Source organism: Symphalangus syndactylus, chromosome 7 (genome assembly GCF_028878055.3).
Source record: "Symphalangus syndactylus isolate Jambi chromosome 7, NHGRI_mSymSyn1-v2.1_pri, whole genome shotgun sequence".
NCBI lineage: Eukaryota > Metazoa > Chordata > Mammalia > Primates > Hylobatidae > Symphalangus > Symphalangus syndactylus.
Genome location: NC_072429.2, coordinates 15,046,127 through 15,065,810, shown reverse-complemented (window position 1 = coordinate 15,065,810; position 19,684 = coordinate 15,046,127). Strand labels below are relative to the sequence as shown.

Sequence of the window (19,684 nt, the reverse complement as noted above, 5' to 3'; positions counted from 1 at the left end):
AAACAAATTAGCTTCTCTCCACATGGCCTGCCACTCCTCTGTTCCTTCCCCACCCCCCATCCCCAGCTGCAGTCCCTTTCCAAGAATCCAAGACTTGGGAAGAAAAGCTGAGTGCAAAAAAGAACTTTTCTTGCCAAGACAATAAGCAGTGCGGGCAGCATATGTCTGCACGTACATGTGTGTGCATAGTGCACATGCGTAAGTGTGTTTACAAGTGTCTGTGTGTGTGGACACTTCTGCAGGTAACCAGTGCACAGTCCTCCAGCTCAAGGCACCAAATGAGGTCATATTTCTGCTAAGAGCCAAATTATAGTATCTCCTGCTTACTGTAGAAAAGTCATTTCTCCCCAGTGGCCCTTCTGTGATGATCAAGTTGTCCAGGGCCTACTTGGACCAGGACATAAGGCCTGGTCACTATCTTCTGGAAGAGGGAACTGGGAGGTCTGACAGTGTCCTTGGCTGCAGCCACATGACGTTTCTGGATAAAACAGAGAGCTTAAGACTCACATGCAAGGTCTCTCTCACCCCATGTGGGGCGCGGCAGAGAAACAGGCGGTGTGTGGGGTTTTGTCTGCGGCAGTGGTGACTTCGGCAGCTCAGCATTTCTCAGTGTAGAATGGGACAGGAAGTCCCATGGTTCTAGTGGTGTGCTCAATAGGCCTCTGTGCCAAAGGAGGCGAAGCCAGGTGCTGGACCCACAGGGCTGTGTTCAGCATTGGCACACTGGCGGCCTCACCTATCCACAGTGTTGAGCTTGGGTTCCTAAGCCAGACCACCTGTCTGGCTGGACGGGGTGAGGGAGCTTTTGGTCAAGTGCTGTCCGTCATCAGAGGCCTTCTCACAACTTTGAACCTCAAAGATGAGTGTTGGAGTCTCAGTCCCATTCCTTCCAGAAGTCCTCTGGGCCTTTATGCAGATAGCCTCACCTTCCTCCCAGTGACCCTCAAGCCCCATGAAGTAGGAAGGAGTAGCCGGGGAAATGGAGTCCACTAAAAGGCCGAAGCCCTCGGCTCTGATGAAGACAAATACCTACCCCCTACCAAAACCTAAATTCAAACCCAAACAGTGAATGTCTGCTTGTCTGATGCCCACATAATTAGAAAAACAATTCAAGTGCTTTTGGCTTAAACACAAAAGACCTTTTATGCTAGGAACAGAACTGGATGACACTTTTAAAAATGGCAGTTTTTGCTTTTAAAAAATAATAAAATAGAACAATAAAAATAAACCCTGCATCAGTAATAACCCCAGTACATGTGTATGTGAATATATGCCTATAGTAATACTTATCACTGAATGAGTGCTATATATGTAGCAGGCACGGAGCCAAACACTCCACAGGCAACACATTCTTTTATTCTCCAAACAACCCAGTGAGTTAAAAAACATTTAAAACTATTCTTGGCCCTACACTGCAAATGATGAAACAGAGGCGTAAAGAGGTTAAAATAATTTGCCCAAGGTTGCCCAGCCCAAAAGTTGTATTAAAGCCAACATGCAAATCCAGGTTATCTGGTTATCTGACTTCAAAGTCTTCACTGTGTGCATGATTTTTTAAATGAATAGACTTCAATTAATAATGTTTACTTTTTAGAATAGTTTTAGATTTACGGAAAAATTGTGCCGATAGTACAGAGTTCTTGTCTATCACCTCTTCTCCCGCCAACACCTGCACAGCCTCCCCTTACATCTCACATTAATGCGGTTCATTTGTTACAATTAGTGAACCAATGTTGACACTATATGATTAACTAAAGCTCATAGTTTATATTATTAACTAAAGCTCATAGTTCACTCAGACTTCCTTAGTTTTTACCTAATGTTCTTTTTCTGTTCCAGGACCCTATGCGGGTCATCATATCACATTTCATCATCAACATTTCGTCGTTATGTCTCCTCAGGTTCCTCTTGGCTGTGACAGTTTCTCAGACTTTCATTACTTCTGACGACCTTGACAGTTTGGTAAGTTCTGGTCAGGCACTTTGTAGGATGCCCCTCTATTGGCATTTGCCTGATATTTTTCTGGTAATTAGACTGGGGTTTTGGAGAAAAAGATCACAGAGGTAAAGTGCCACTTTCATCATGTCTTATAAGAGTACATGCTGTCAGTGTGATTGGTGTTGCTGATATTGACCTTGGTCACCTGACTGAAGCAGTGCTTTGGTGTAATTTTGAGACCCAGGCCGAGGTAACTTAGTGGGGGACAGAGTGTGTTGGTCTTTGCTCAGGACCCTGCAAAGCCTTCCAGTCAGCTTCATGGTGGCTCCCTAAGCTGCATTCACCCCTACACCATGGGCCACCAACACCACTCCCTCCACAGGGCTCCAAGCAGCAGGACCATCCCCTGTCTCCATAACTGGGATTAAAGAGGATCTTCCCTGTCTGGCCCTCGTGTCCCCTCTCAGGATTCTCTTTTTTTTCCTTAATTACCACAGACATTCCAGGCTAGACATTCAGGTTAAGAAGGCAGTGATGAGGTCTTCAGCTGTTCTTTATTCCAGAACCTAAGGACTGTCACTGAACTCCAGGCAGGTTGCCTGGGCTGGGGCCTAGAACTGCTTTACCTCCATATGGCCACTTTTATTATTTTGTGCTAATTAGAACATCTGATGGGCAGGTACAGGCATCTCTGATGGTGACTACAACCTAGAAATGTGAAGACACTTTCACCTGATATGTGTACCTGGTTGGAAAGATGAAGTCCTGAAACCAGGTGGTGCTTGGCTTTGAGAAGGTGGGCTCTGTTTCTCAGGAATCATACACTGGCAGCCCAAGGGTCCTCAGGTCAAATCCGGCTGATAGGTAGGTTGTTACTCTTTTTTTTTTTTTTTTTTTTTGAGACAGAGTCTCTCTTTGTACTCTAGGCTGGAGTGCAGTGACGGGATCTCAGCTCACTGCAACCTTCACCTTCCGGGTTCAAGCGATTCTCCTGTCTCAGCCTCCCAAGTGGCTGGGACTACAGGTGCACACCACCATGCCTGGCTAATTTTTGTATTTTTAGTAAAGACGGGGTTTCACCATATTGGTCAGGCTGGTCTCGAACTCCTGACCTCAGGTGATCCACCACCTTGGCATCCCAAGATGCTGGGATTACAAGTGGGAGCCACCACACCCAGCCTACCCTTTTTTTTTTTTTTTAATTAATAGATTTGATTTTTTTGGGAGCAGTTTTAGGTTCACAGCAAAATGGAGAGGCAGGTACAGAGATTTTCCTTACTCCACTGCCCCAGCACACGCAGAGCCTCCCCCATTATCAATGTCCCCACTAGAAGGTACATTAGTTACAACTGACGAATCTACCCTGACACTGATGTATCGCCCAGAGACCACAGTTTACATTAAGGCTCACTCTTGGTGTTGTACATTGTACGGGTCTGGACAGATATACAGTGACATGTATTCCCTATTACACTATCATGTGGAGGCATTTCACTTCCCTAAAGGTCCTTTGTGCTGCACATATTCATCCCTCCTTCCCTCCCTTTAATCCCTGGCAGCTGGTTATCTTTTTACTGTCTCCATAGTTTTGCCTTTTCCTGAATGTCACTCCCTTGGAATCATACAGTATGTAGCCTTTTCAAATTGGCTTCTTTCACTTGGTAATATGCATTTAAGTTTCCTCCCTGTCTTTTCATGGCTTGATAGCTCTTTTTTTTTTTTTTAGCACTGAATAATATTTCATTGTCTGGATGTACCACAGTTTATGTATCCACTCACCTATTGAAAGGCATCTGGTTGCTTCTACATTTTGGCAGTTATGAACAAAGCTGCTGTAAACATGCAGGCTTTTGTGAGGACGTTAGTTTGGATCTGCTTTGAGTAAATACCAAGGAGTGCAATTGTTGGATCATATGGTAAGAGTATGTTTGGTTTGTAAGAAGCTGACAAACTGTCTTCCAAAGGGGCTGTACCATTTTGCATTTCCACCAGCCATGAATGAGACTTCCTGCTGCCGCACATCCTCGCCAACATTTGTTGTTGTCAGTGTTTTGGATTTTAGCCATTTGCATAGGCAGTTAGTGGTATCTCATTGTTGTTTAACTTGCAATTCCCTAATGACATATGATGTGGAACATCTTTTCGTATATGCTTATTTGCCATCTGTATATTTCCTCTGGTGAGGTGTCTGTTCAGCTCTTTCCCCATCTTTTAATTGGTTGTTCATTTTCTTATTGTTAAGTTGTATGAGTTCTCTGTAGAGTTTGGATTAATAATCTGATTTCTTTATCAGATATATCTTTCGCAAATATTTCCTCCTAGTCTGTAGTTTGTTTTTCCATTCTCTTGATGTTACTAATTTTTAAAATTTTGAATTCGTTGCCAATATTTAAAAGTTAGAAACTTTCCTGTGAACATCTGATTTCTGACTTTTCCTTAAAAGCTCAAAGATCTGACAACACAGGCCGCACCTTCCTGCATGGCAGCGCTTGGCTGGAAGGGTCATGGCTGTGGCCTGTATAAGGTGCGTGCTCTCTGCTGTGCCTCTTTCCCTACCACTTCAAGACATTGAGCTCAGTGTCAGTTCCCTTGCTTGGCCTTTCCTTAAACTGGGCCCTCTTAATTCATTTATGTCACTGTCAGGCTTCTGGAAGAATTGAATTTGAGTCTTATATCTTATTGTTTCAGATGTCAAGCATATTCATTGTCACAAACACAAAATCCTTGAGAGGGAAAATAAGTCAACTTGCTTATTCAGCATTTACCAGGCTCCAGGCACCTAATATGTTGGATATATTCAAGTCCCACATCACCCTTCACAAAGGAGGCATTACTACTTCCATTCTATACCCGAGGAAACTGAGACTTAGAGAGGGGAAGCGATGTCTTCAAGGTCACACACCTAGGAAGCAGTGGAACAAGGATTTATATCCAATTTAGACTCCCAAACCCCTGTTGATTCCTCTAAGCCAAGTGGTTTCCCTGGAAGGCAGGGAACCTGGATTTTCCCAATGGAAGAGCTTTTACCAAAAATCAGGGTGCCCCTGCCAGCCAGTGCTCTCTGCTCTGTGGCTTGGTTGCTCATCACCATCTTCTGGAAACCATCACCTGGGCTTCATCCTCCACCCAGGGCTCCGATAAGAGTTGTCATATTAGTACAATGTGACCTGACCTCTTGAACCTGCTCTTTGGCACAGAGTGAGCAAGTGATCCACACCAGGCCGATTCCAATTTTTCCCCATGGATCTGACATTTGGAACTGAACTGGTAGTTGCTGGAACTACTGAGGCTGGTTGTTGTTGGAGGTGAATCCCATAAATGGTGATGCTATAAGGAAAAGGTTCTGTGAACCCCAAGCATGGAAGACCCGTGGCCACCGAGGTCCTTCTTTTCTGTGACTCATTGTTCTGTGCATCTTTGAATTCTATGAGAGCTCTAGAATACCCTTCCCAACAACAATTATTTTTAGAAAATCTACTTACAACCAAAATCATGTAACTCATTCACCTTACCATCAAATCATCTATGAATCAGGCTCTTAGATATAGGAATCAAGATGAAATAGGGCAAGGACACTAAAAGGGCAACCTAGAAACAGGCGTATTGTCACCCACTCTGTTATGTTGTCGGAGCAGCACCTTCTCTTCTGTTTTCAGCTTCCCTGAGGATTTTCTATTTAGACTGATAAGGGGGTGAGGTTGAGAATCCCAAGCCCTAATATTGACAGTGGCCATGATCTTATTGTGACAAGGGAAAAAAGGCCAGCCCTAAGAAGAAGAGGCGAAGATTGATATATAGAGAAAGACTCTTTGCAGTGCTTGAGGCCATCCCTGTGTTTAATGATAGGTGCTCATCAGTTTCCCCTTTGCCTGAGCCTACGTTTTGTCACTGGGCCCCAAGAGCCTTCCAATGAATACAGGCACTTCTGGCAAGGTTGTTCCTGAGTGCGGGCTATTTCTGTCTTTCTTTTTTCTTTTTCCTTTCCTTTTTTTTTTTTTTGAGACAGGGTCTCTGTCCCACAGGCTGGAGTACAGTGGCACGATCACCTCCCAAGGCTCAGGTGATCCTCCTGCCTCAGCCCCGCGAAGTAGCTGGGACTACATGCATGCGCCACCATGCCCAGCTAATTTTTGCATTCTTAGTAGAGACGGAGTTTCACCATGTTGCCTAGGCTGGTCTTGAACTCCTGTGCTCAAGCAATCCGTTCACCTCAGCCTCCCAAAGGGCTGGGATTATAGGCATGAACCACCGCGCCCAGCCAAGTGCAGTCTATTTCTTACAACTACAGGACTTGGCACACAGTGGACACATAATAAAGGTTTGTTGAGTGACTGGATCAATGAGCAGAATACAGTTGGCAACTTCCTGCTCCTGGTGATTGGCACCACTTGACTGATTGGGGTTAGGAAGACTGGTGAAGAATGGGCAGAGAAGACCAAGGACTTTGGACAACTTCCTCATCCCAGACTCCTCTGAAGTCAGACGAGGCCCCCACAGTCCTATCCCTCACGGTCACAGTGAGCATGGGCAGAGACAGCTGCTGAGGGATGCTACCGTGGTCATTCCTGGGGGTGGGTCATGGTTGGATTTGCCTTTGTATCACACCTCTTGGCCAGAACCTGGCACAGTACTGGCACATAGTAGGTGCTCAATAGAGAGTAATGAGGGCAAGAACCAGTGAGTAATCATCCATGGAATTAGCACCTCTGTGTGCTAAGCATAGCTGTGCCTACACAGGAGGGAGAAGATCCCATGTTTACCCTTCAGCTGAGGAGAGAAAATTAATAACCCAGTAACCATAAACTAATAATGAAGGATTAAAGTGCGGTGGCTAATGGCACAATCAGATGCTGATCCATTGCTTCAACAGATATCATTAGAGAACCTACTTTGTGCTACGTCTGCTGCTGGACACTGGGGATTCAGATATGAGTAAGATACAGTCGGGGTAACTGAGGTCTGAGGGGGAGTGCCACAAAAAATTCACTCCTTCAGAAATATCCACTGAATTCCTACTATGTGTCAGGCGTGATGCCAGGGGCTGGCACGATGCAGTGCCCCACAGAGGCAGGGAGCTGGGGCTCCTGCTGAGGCTGCTCCATCCTTTACAGTCTCAGGGGCGTCTTTCCCTGTCCAGGTCTCCGTCTGTAGACCTGTCAAATCAAGTGACAAGACCCAATGGCCAATGCTCTTTCACTTTTGACAGCTAAGGTTGACCCTGTGGGTAGAGTTCAGTTGAAACCAAATCCCGCCACTCTTTAATTTCCTCATCTGTGAAACGGCCTTGTCACAAACAGCACCTACTTCATAGGGTTCTTGTGATGATTAAATGAAAGAATATATGTAAATTACTAAGTATGTGCCTGGCACCCTCTCAATGCTGTCTGTTCAACAAGCTCCTCATTCTTACTACTATGATTCTATCTGACACCTGCCGCGTGCCCTTCCTTGTGCCAGACACTAAGCCTGGCTCTGTGGAAAGAGCATAAAAGATCCTCCAGGGTGCACCTTCCAGGAGTGCTGCATGGAGTGGGTTGAAGGAGGTAATTCACCCAGGGTGGTAGGGTGGGCCTGGAAGCCTCTGAGCTGAGCCGCTCAGGAGAGAGGAGGAGGGGTCACTGGGGTTGGGGGACAGGATTGGGGATCAGAGGAAGCCTCCCTGCGGGGGAGGGGCAGGGCCTGAGCCCTTCCCCTCCGGGAGCCCCCGGTGGCTAGATCTGGTCTGGGCGCAGCCCCTGACTGAGGCTGCGCTGGGGGTGCCGAAAGGTGGCCTTGTGGGTAAGTCCTTCCAGCTGCGGCCAGGTAATCTCGGCCTTCGAGCGGGAGAGATGATACCCCCCGAGGGCCGGGCCTGGTCCGGCTCAGGATGCGTGCCCTGTGAAAATGCTCAGCAGCCCTCGCCTTTAGGAGTGCTCAGGTCCAGCATGAATCATTCCTTTTTGAACTTGTCTAAATGTGTTTATAAAATAAAGCTGCGGCCCAGGGCTGCTCCGGGCGGAGCAGGAAGGTAATATGTTTTTAATTGGAGAGATTGGGGGAAGGAGGCAGCGGGCCAGGGTGAGCTCACCCCGCATGAATGCGGCTGGGCGGAGAACAATGTACGTTCACATTCTTTGACTACAACGGGCCTCCGCAGGACCTGGCTCGGTGGGCAATTCTCCGGCCTCGGGGCGGGCGTCCAGGCCTGCGCCGTCTGAGGTTAGCGGGAGCGCGTACCCTGGGAGGTAGCCAGAAGCCCTACATGGAAATATCACAGTGGGTCAGCGCAGGGGTCGCAAACACCAGTGCACCCAGGAGCCAGGCAGTATCTCAAACCCACGGACACCCAGTGTAGACCTGGAGAACTGGAAATGCGTGGCCTCTGCAAAGGGGACAGGCACCAGTGGACTCCACCAGCCCCGTCACCGGATTGAATGATTTCTCAAGAGAAACCAGAAATCATACATGGATGTAAAAGCTCCTCTTTTTAAACGTTGTCTTTATTTAATTTTATCTGATTTTCTTACTTATTTTTGGTTATGTGGGCCAAATAAAACAGATGCCTAGGCCGTATTTAGCCCTGTAGCTGTCCCCTCTTTTAGATCTTGGGAGTGGACCTCATGCTGTCTTTTACCAGCTACCAGGACTTTAGGCAAGTTACTTCGCTTCTCTGAGCTTTGGTCTCTTCAACTAGAAATCTGATAGATTAATGCTACTTTTCCTGACTTTTCAAATGCTTTCTATGTTGAGGATAAAAGAGGAAAGAAGTTAATTGCAATATTCATTGGACATCTGCTATGTGCCACGCATGGTGTTAAGCAATTTACGTATTTTGTTGTTGTGATGTTTTGTTTTGTTTCTTAATCATCATTATTCTGTAATCTAGGTATTATTCCCATTTTGCAGATTAAGAAATACAATCTTAAAAAGCTGAAGCTGGAATGTGAACCAATATTTCCAACTTTAAGCTGAAATCATCTGAATTTAAAGAACACGTCGTGGTAAGAATGAGGAAACGGAGTCAAGAGTTAACTGGCTGACTTAATGTCACAAAGCCATGCCCAGTGAAGGCAGTAGCCATTTTGGGTCCTAGCTCAGAAATGATACAATCACCTATTCAATTAGCGTTTTGCACAGTAAAACAGGCAGAACTCTCAAGGTTAAATCAAGGGTATAATGGAGTGGGTACTCCCCTGCACTGCTCCAGTTACAGCCCTTCCAAAGGATGACGTAGCAGTATGTGTTAAAAGATTCATATTCTCTAAAAGATTCATCCATTTTCACCCAGTAATTCATCTTGAAGGAATCAATCCTAGAGAAATAAAAGAGCTGTGGGCAAAGATTTGTAAAAAAAAAAAAAAAAAAAAAAAAAACCAATGCTCAGAAAATCGAGCATTCATTATAAAGGAAGAGTTAAATAAGGTAGGTAATGTCCATACCCAGGAATATTATGTAGCCTTGAAAGAATGTGCAATAACGGGAGGAAACGCTCATGATATAATGTTAAGGAAAAAAAGTGGAATGCAAAATTAGGTAAACACGTGTATGATAATCAAAGAAATGTAAAGAAAGAAGATGGGAAGGAAATTCACCCCAATGTTAATTCTCTGAGTGGTGGAATTTTAATTTAATTTTCTTCATCCTTGTTGAAATTTTTTAGATTTTCTCTAATGAGCATACTACATTTTACAATCTGAAATATATATATTTTCAGGATGTTACAGGCCTCATCTCATCCAGTTTGGGAAGTGGATGGGTCTCAAGCCAAGTATCACATTTATTTAAAAAACAAAAGCCCAGAGAGAAACTCGAGAGAGAAAAATACCACAGTGTAAAGTGGTTATTACTGGATGATAGGATTATGGGTGATTTTTTCCTGCTTCTTTATATTTCTATGTGTTTTTCAAACTTTCTACATCAAGATTTCTTTGAAATTGGCAAACAAACAGACAAATCATAAAATACTCTCTTGCATTTCCAACTGTTCCAGGCAGGGAGATATTCTTGGCAGCAGAGCTATAGCAGAATCCAGGTTTTTCTCACACATTGCTCTATCCTCACTCCGGTCTTTGTACTTGTACCCACCCCCACCCCCGCCGCCCAGCTACCATGATGATAGATGCTGAAAGGTTTAATATACTTAAATTAGTTTAAAGCTAAGGAACTGTGAAATTAGGATTCTTTTGTAGTTTATGGAGGAATGGCTTGGCCCAGATTGTTCTTGCAACCTGTTTTTGACCACTTTGCCAAGCTAAAAGTACCTATTGCTTATCCTATTTAATTGAGCCTGTAATCAGGACCTTGCTGGGCTAGAAAACACGTTTATTTCCAGGATATGGCGCTATGATCTGAGCTGTGTGGTCACTTCCTATACCCAACCTTTCATGGAGCTGGTCACTCTTCTGGCTTGGAAAACCATAACGTCTCCAAGTGCCCTTCTAAGAGTCAAGATACCTGGGTCCTTGTGGGGTTTACCACCTGATGGTGCTTCATTCCTGACCAAGTCATCATGTTACATGTACCCCCACCTTTATTGCCTGAGACCCCTCCCTCCCAGCCTTTGTAGCCCAGAGACCAGGAACTGAATCCTCTATGAACCTGAGCTCACTGCTGCACTTCCCTCAGCCTTTATTCTTCCCTCACCTATAGAAGGGGAGTAGAACACCAACATGGGCCTTTGGGTACAAAATAGGTTGTCTTCCTTCTTCCCTCTCCAGCATCCTCTTTCCTTCCTAATTTAGGAGCTTTTTCTAGTCTGCTTCCAAATATGCACCTTGGCCAATCTCGGCACGTCACCAAATCCTCGTGGTGGGCTTTCCTCATAGGACCAATGTGGGAAGTGCCTGACAGAATGCAGAGGTGGCTCTTAACAGAGTCAGGTGCCTGGCGTGCCTGGGTTCGGTTTTAGATGATCCTCACCATGGCTGGTTCTGCAAAGCAGGGGTCGGTCAGTAGTCCCATTTTACAGGACACTGAGGCGAAAGAGGCACTGCACCATGCCAGCAGGTCTCTCGGTGGGGACTCAGTGTTTACTCACATTTTCCCATCTCCTTTCTGCTCAGTCTTTTCTTTCTCCCTTCACTGGGTAGTCTTCCAAGTTCACAGAAATGAAAATCTTCCTAAAACAGGAAGGCAAATAAATGAGAATCCCCCTTCTGACCCAAATCACTAGCAATCACCCATGTATTTAGATTCACATGAGCTCCTGACTCTGGAACCTGGAGCCAATTCCCCTAAAAGTCAGTTCATGTAAACTTCTTGTTTATCAAGGTGACAATGGTAATTACCAAGGTGACAAGGGGAAAAGACTAGAATATTTATAGGACTGCTGATGAGATCTGGTTAAATCTAGAAGCATCAGAAAAGATCACAATGGGATGGTGTCAACCTCTTTTGGGAGTTTCTGGACCCTCTTCAGTATCTTTTTCTACTTTGGGGGCTCTTGAATATTTCAAAGTGGCTTTAAAAAAAGTGAATTCATCTAATGTCATTCTACCTTAAATTCTACCTTAATTTGAGTGAATCCATCTAATGTCATTCTACCTTCAACAAGCACGGTTTAAGTTAATAGCTAGAAGGCAAGGTCATGAATAAGCAAAGAAAGTGAGGTGCGCAAAGAAAAAAAAATAATAATCACCCCAGTGTGTGACCTTGAGCAAGTCACTTAAGCCTTAGTTTTCCTCCTCTGTAAAATAGGGGTAATGATTTCTATCCCATGAGGATGTCTGATGGCTAATTTCAGTGACACAATTCGTGCAAAGCAAAGAGAACTCTACTACATGGTAAATGTTCTATTCTGCACATCAACGATAATAATCTCTTCAATCGGGGGAAAATGATCTCAGCCTTATACGTCTTGTCACTTATAATATCTTTGCTTCTTTTGGGCCTGGAGAAGAAAAAGCAGCTCAGGATGGGGCAGAAGGGGGTGTAAATGACTTCTTGCAACTTATAAACCTGCAGTTAGACCCTTCCTTGCCGTACTGTGCACTGAAATGCGTTCCAGGTGCACTAAAGAATTGAATGTTTTAAAAAATCAAACCACAGAGGGGAAAAAACATGAATATTTATCAGACCTCTGGGAAGGTCTGGTTAAATCTAGAGGCATCAGAAAAGATCACAAAGAAAGAGATGGACAGAATTGGCAGCAGGAAAATTCAGCACATCTGTACACAGAAAAGACAGGAAAATGCATGCAGCAAAAATGACAGGCAAAGGCATCATATCTTTATTATATAAAGAGCTTTTACTATCTGTATGTATATATGTATGTGAAGCCATAAGGAAGTTATTCAGACCCTACTAGATAAATGAATAAGGAATTCAAGTAGATAATTCACAAAGGAAGAATATATTTGGGGGAGAAAATGAGAGAAAGCAATCTCATTAGCAATCAAAGAAAGAAGTTACCACTTTTCTACCATCGAATGCACTGACTTTTTAAATAATAATGTCAGCTGTTAAAGAAGGCAAAGTGAAACAGGCATATGCATACACTGGTAGTAGAAAGGTAAATTGGTTTGACCCTTTTGGAAAAAAAAGTCATAACATCAAGTGTTATGAAAAAAAGTTGTCTAGTATATGGTTTGGGGAAAACTAGAGAAAACTAAAACTAGATCCCTATGTTAAAGTATATACAAAGGTGGACTCCAAGGGGACCAAACATCTAAAGGTGAAAGGTAAAAGTAAGAAGTCAATTGCAGAAAATGATAGGAGATATTCTCCCTCTGACACATATGAGCTGTGTCACCCTGGGCAGGACGTTTCACCTCTCTGAGCCTCGGCTTTCTCATCTTAAAATGGGAATTTTAACGCCTACCTTACAAGATAATGTCTATAAAGTGCCTGGCCCCTGCTTTGACAGAGAGGGCTTTCCTGCTGGGTGCACAGCTGGGTCAGCCTTCCTGGCCTCTCCTGTGTTGGTATGGCCATGTGAGTGAGTACTCTGGCCACTGGAGAGTGGGGACAAGTGATGGGTGCACTTCCAGGGGTCACCCTGCAAGGCCTCCCATGCATAATTCCATATCCTCTTCTCCATCTATTGGTTGATTAGAGAGGATTTAGGACTATGGAAGAGGGAGGCACAACAAGATGGAAGGAGCCTGGGTCACTGAATCCCTACTTGGAAGTCTGCTTGGCCAAGAAACCCTGATTAGACTATGTGATAAGATACAAACTTCTGTTGGGTGAAGCCACTGATTTGGAGATTGTCTATTACAACAGCTAACAATACCTATCCTAAGTAACAGTGCCCAATAATTATTCTGCAATTTGACCAACAAATTCCCGTATTGGGAATCTAATCATTGGGGTTCATTAAATGTAGTTCCTGGTGAAGCCCTTGGTGGATGGCAGGGGGATTTCCTAATCCAGTCACTAATCAAAACTGCACACTGCAAGATTTCCAGAGAAGTGGCTAACAGAAAAATAGATTCTGTTAGTTGATTTCAGGTTTCATTCTAAATTGTTAATGTTGGGTTTTGCACACTCTGAGATTGGGATTGACTAGAATGCTTTGACTAGACTAGACAAGCACTCAAGAAATTTTCAAAGGACAAACCAAAACAAAAGTAGGAAAGGGGAAATATGGAAGTAATCAGGTTGTCTGTATCAGCTGATAATAGTCTATCCCTGGGCACACAGCCAGAAAATTTGAACCCTGGCCAGCAACTTACACACTCCAGGTGATCTGCCAAAACAGAGGGCTGTGATGACTGGCCTAGGAGCGGGGAGGCTGCAGCTCACAGGGGCACTGAGATGCAGATAACTGCTCTGGCCATGCAAAGGAATATTTAGGGCAGTAATTACCTAGTGCAAAACTTCTGAAGAAATGAAATGTCTGTGGCAGATACTGCTGGTTCTCCACCCAACAGCCATTTCCCCTTCTTCCTCAGAAAACGTATCCCAATTTCATTCTGGCCTCAAAGGTTGACTCATGATTGGTCTAAGCTAGTCTTGGTCTTTCTATTCCCCCTTGTCAGTGATTGGTCTAGGACTGAACGTGTGATCTACTTCTGGCCACCAAGATGTTAGGGAAGATGTGCTAGGGCCTTCTGGGAAAGATAAAAGACAGAGGGAGATGGAAAGTGGCCTTTCCTCCCACAACCCCCTTTCCTTTTAACTTTGGACTTTGCGGATGAAGATGTGATTCCTGGAGATGCTGCAACCATCTTGTCACCATGAGGATAAGGCCAAAGAGACTCATAGAGACACCAATCCAAACTTACTAAGCCTCTGAGCCAACCTGGGAGTTTGTTATATGAAATAATTATGCCTGTACTATTTGCTTTTATTCAGGGGTTTTGCTGTAGGTTTATCCAGTGGTGCCATCAGGGTTAAGTTGATAGAAGAATCTTTGATGAAACTTGACTGATTTTCCTGGAGTTACCTAGACGTGGCTCCTGACTCTCACCTGGAGATGTCTAAAGGCAAAAGCCTGGTTAGTTTGCCTGTGAGGACTAATTAAAGAGTGGGTGCTACTGTGGGAGTAACTTGCCCTTCCAGAGTTTCGTGGGGCAAAGAAACATTGACTTTTCCCATGGGCTAAGTGAACGCCATGAGACTAGCTAGGCTAGAGCCTTCTGGAAAGGACCTCTCCTAAAAGAAAGGCCTGCCAGGGCAAGAGGACCCCAGCAGGAGGTCTCTGTGGGGTGCACATCACAAAAGCATAGGAGCTGGGGACATTGTATGTTGCCAGCTAGGTACCGTCTCTTAAGAGAAAAAATGAGAGTTTCAAGGTCCCCATCAGAGGTCCCTGAAGAAGCTATAAAAGAGAGATGCAGCATTTGTGCAATGGCTGACCAGAGTATGGAGAACCAATCATCTATTGTCCAACACCAAAGTAGGCTGGACCCTGTACTTAGTGGACTTCAGACATTACAGGGCATTTGGCCTGTGGGGCTCTTTACTGCTTCTCCCCTTGCAACCCAGTGCTGAAGGAGCCACAACAAACATAGGGAGTGGAGGAGGTATGGAGGGGCAAGGGCCATGGGGTCATGAAAGAACAGCCATGCTCGCGTGATATCTACCATTGTCTCTTGGCTCCATACCTACCTTCTAGCGTTTGCCCTGCAAAATGGGGTCTGGGAGTCTATAGGCTAAAATTCTTAGCATTAAAAGATGCTTTCCGAATTGACTTCCTTTTACATTCTGTCAATAAGAGGCCCTAGTACGAGATCTGATGGTAGGAGGAGGGGCCAGAGGAGTGAACAAAGCATTGTTTGTTCTCTGTCTCTCTCTTTCCTTCTTCTGGCAGTGTCTCTGCAGGTGGTTGCATCTCTTCCAAGCTCCCAGCTTCTGAGCACCAGCTCCTCCCCAGTGGCCCCAGCTCTGAAGATGACAACAATTCTTCCAAGCTTGTAGAATTTAATAACAACACCTTCTCTCTCCCCACTCCATGGCCCTAGGGGTGGCAGCTGCTTCCTGCAGTTATTGATCTCTGTGTTGCTGTGCCTTCCCCCTTTTTGCTTCCCCATCTTCTAACACCCATTTAATCAATTTCCTGTATTCAGCCCCCTTTGTTGGAAATACCTGGCATGATTTCTGTCTTCCTCATTGAATTCTGATACATCTCTCTTCTTAAGGGCTGATCTGAAGAATTCTCAGCTGAGGCTAGACTGAGGAGAGGAAAGAACTTTTCAATTGGATGAGAAAATCAGTTTTAATATTAGATGTGGCTGAGTTTTTAATAGCTGATAATGATATGTTCTAATGCCTGAAAGAGATTGGGAAACCCAAGATATCACCTAGAGGCAGGGGAGGGAAATGGAACAGAGCAGGTTTAAATGGAAATAGTGACAAAGAATAAAGCCATTTCCTCCCCTGTGTGGTCTGACTGTATCAGAAACAAGTCACACCATGAAATAAGATAAAAAAGCGTTATAGTAGGGATTACAACCTGGAAACTGCCACCAAATGTAATCAACAGACTTGTTTGTTTAGTTCAAACAGTGTTTTTCTATTCAAGGTTTCTCAAAGTCTCATTATTGACATTTTGAACCATATACTGGGAGGAGGGGGCTGTCTTGTACATTATATTGACATTTTGGGCCACATGTTTGTCTCATACGGGATGCTTAGCAGCTTCTCTGGCCTCTAGAAGCCAGGAGTGCCCTCCAGACACGACAATAAAAAAGTATCTAGATATTGCCACGTGTCCCTTGGGGTGCAAAATCTCCCTTGATTGAGAAATATTGCTCTAATTGGAAATTTTGCATTAAAAATCAGATTTCCAGCCAGACTTCCTTGAAAAATCTACAGACTTGTAAACTATGGACCTATGTTTCTACCTGGCTACAATCAGCTGTTGTTAATTCCATCTGTTTCTGTTATATGCTATACTAGTTATCTATTGCTGCATAGCAAATTACCCCAAAACTGAGTGGCTTAGAACAACACTTATTATCTCACAGTTACTGCAGATCAAGAATCTGGGTATTGCTTAGCAGGATTCTCTGGCTCAATGTCTCTACAAGGTGGTAATCAAGGTGTTGGCCAAGGCTTCAGTCATCTAAAGGATTCGCTGGGGAAGAGTCGGCTTCCAAGCTCACTGATGTGGTGTTGGCAGGATTCAGTTCCTCATGGGCACTGGACAGAGGGTCTCAGCAAATCACTAGCTGGTGACTGCAGCCACCGCAGTTCTTTATCACGTGGGTATCTCCATAGGGCAGTTCACAGCGTGGCAACTTGCTTCATCAGAGCAAGCCAGGAAGAAGACCCAGAGAGAGAGAGAGGAGGCCTCTGAAAGAGAGAGAGAGACAGAAGAGAGAGAGGCAAAGAGAGAATGAGAACTCCAGAAGTCACTGTCTTTTATAGCCTAATCTTGAAAGTGACATTCATCACTTTCACCATATTCTCTTCCTCAGCAGTGCTCAGTGGGAGGGGATTATACATGGGCATGGATACCAAGATGTGGGGGCCACTGGGAGCCATTCTAGAAGCTACTGTATTAGTTTCTTAGTGCTACCATAGCTAATTACTGTAAACAGAGTGGCCTGGAACAACAAAAATCTATTATCTCACAGTTCTGGAAGCTGGAATCTTAAGTCAAAGGATTGGCAGGGCCACACTCTCTCTGAAGACTCTAGGGAAGGATCCCCTCTTACTCCTTCCAGCTTCCGGTGGTTACCCTCAATCCTTGACGCTCCTTGGCTTGTTGATGCATCACTTCAATCTCTGCTTCAATCCGGGGTCGCATGGCATTTTCCCTGCATGTCTGGGTCCAAATTTCTCTCATCTTATAAGGACACCTGTCATTGAATCAGGGCCCATCCTAATTCAGTATTACTTCATCTTAATTTCATTACCCTGTTTCCAAATCAGATCACATTCACAGGTACCAGGGGTTAAGTCTTCAACATATTTTGGGGAGCAGGCACAATTCAACTACAATACCTGTCTGTCACAGATGGAGCACGTGCATCTCTGTTGAAGCATGCTGCTGTGCCGTGGGACGATGTTGTCTGCCCACTCCGCAATGATGCCCTATGAATCAAGATCCCTATGTCATTGCAGGGGCTCCTTGAGGGAGGATCATTCCTCTACCTCAGTGCAAAGTTTGACAAAGGGTGCTCTGTGCTTTGGCCCTGGGCTCCAGCCCTTCCATTTGTACTCATGGGGTCAGCTCTTCTGCCTTGTGCTTTCCTCTGTCATAGCTTTTATTAATCTGATTTCATGCTAGTTTCTGGCTAGTCTCTTTGACTGTTAAATCCTTGAAGTCAGGGATCTCACCTGATTCATTTCTGAGCTCCCAGTGCCATTTCTGAGCTCCCAGTGCCCACACATGGCCAGCCACCTCGTGGATGAGTTGATGGATCCATTTGACTAGTAGATAAATGCATAAATGGAGAGCCAACATATATAGTATGCCAAGTCATGAAAAACAAGGAATGACTGAGGAACTGGCACAGATTGGAGGAGACTAAGGAGGTTTAACAACTAAATCCAACATGGTGCCCTGGAGTGCATTCTGAAACAGAGGATATTAGGGAAAAGCTGATGAAATTCAGGCAAAGTCTATGAGTAGTTTAGTCAATGGTATCATATCAGTTTTCTTAGTTTAGACAAATATTATGGAAGATGTTAAAATTAGGGAAATTGGGTAAAGGATATATGGGAACTCTTAGTACTATCTTAATAATGCTTTTGGAAATCTGAAATCATTTCACAATAAAAAATCTAAGTAAATCAGAGTTAGGGAAGGGCAGAAGCTAGGGTCATCGAGGGGATTTACTAAGCTGATGAATAAGTCAGAATTTAAAACAGGAGAAACTGGGAGCAGGAACCACAGAGAACAAGTGCCTAATCAGGGTCCAGTGGAAGGGATGAGCCAGTTTTGTCCAATTTGGCAAACTCTCTTGGCTCCTCATCTGTAAAGTGGGTGAAAACCCAGATGTTGGATGGGGCTTTGACAGCACTTCAGGTCTAACTAGGATGGCCTGATACCCCCAATCCCATGGATAAATGCATAAATGGAGAGCCAACATATGTAGTATGCAAAGTCACGAAAAACAGGGAATGACTGGAGCAGACAAGAACTTCCAAGACTTCTGCAAATTTGCAGAGGTTTGAGGTCCCATCATTAGCCATGCTTCTTGGTTCCTGCACTATGGGTATACGTATGTGGGCTGATGGCCTCATTCACTGGATACACACACACACACACACACACACACACCTCACCAGGGACTTGGGAGTATCTAAATGTTTGAGAATCATAGAGCAGGGAGACATCCAACACAGCACAGCCTTCCATTCACTGCCTGGCTCCTCTCCCCTTTACCTCTTCCCTCCTGGGTTATGTCTGGGGACTCCACGTCTTCTGTCTCTATTGTGTGGGGGCAACCCAGCTCTCCTCCTGGAAGCCCTGACTCCCAGGGCCCTCAGGATCACTGCCCCCCACCCTCCCCCACCTCAATTCAGTTCACAGTAAAACACAATTCCTTTCCTAGAAGGAATCTGGACACCAGCTATTAAAATACCATTTACTATAGCTCCTTACACAGATGTGAAGCCTGTGCTGTCTCCTTTTGAGCTCATTACAGCCGTGGCTTTGATCCAGTGTCTAGACAAACTTGTGGGTCAGAAGCAGTTTGGAAAAGCCTGGCAACGTAATTATAGGCTTAAAACAAAGCACTGATATTTCAAATGATTTGGGTTAAAATGACATAACTTAGAGCATATCCAAGGTTAGCCTTATGACAATGTCATCCCTCCTCATTTGCATTCTAATATGTTCTCCTGAGTGGCATGGAAATTGTGAAACTACAGCTAGCCAGTGGAATTGTGGAGAATACCAGGTATGACAACCTCATTATGTGTGTACCAACAGAAAATAGGTTGAGAACTGCCTCATCAGAGGACCAAGTGAGATCTTTACAAGCTATAAAATGCTTAAGTGAAGTTACCAACTAAAGTTCATATTTGACTTGGAAGAGCCTTAAAGGTGAGCTAGTCCAGGCCTGGCTCCTGGCATATTACAGATGGCGGCACTGAGGCCCACAGGAGGGAAGTGGCCTGCCCATAGTTATACCTTGAGCCAATGATAGTCCAGGCCTGGATCCCAGGCCTGCCCCGCAGCACCTTGAAGCCTCTATTCATACCTGGAGATGTTCAGATGAAAATAGAATGGCCACAGGGAGAGATCAGCAGCTGGGAATGTGGCCCTTTGTTTTTCTCCTGAATTTCTAACAACAACAGAAGCTGAACATTATTTTTAGTCACTGAGAGACAGCGTTGAGCTATAATGCTTTCGCTCTCGCTTCTCACC

General features: G+C 44.6%; 1 long non-coding RNA gene across 1 annotated transcript in view; it reads right to left on the bottom strand.

Moving 5' to 3' along the window:
• The window catches only part of LOC129485683 (uncharacterized), a 37,104-nt gene extending 21,571 nt beyond the window's left edge, over positions 1–15,533 (bottom strand). Inside the window, exons 1-2 of the long non-coding RNA XR_008658766.2 lie at positions 15,448–15,533; positions 10,955–11,036 (exon numbers count right to left, since the gene is read on the bottom strand). This is a non-coding gene — a long non-coding RNA (uncharacterized lncRNA). The remainder of the gene's footprint in view (positions 1–10,954; positions 11,037–15,447) is intronic.
• Positions 15,534–19,684: the final 4,151 nt, after the last annotated feature.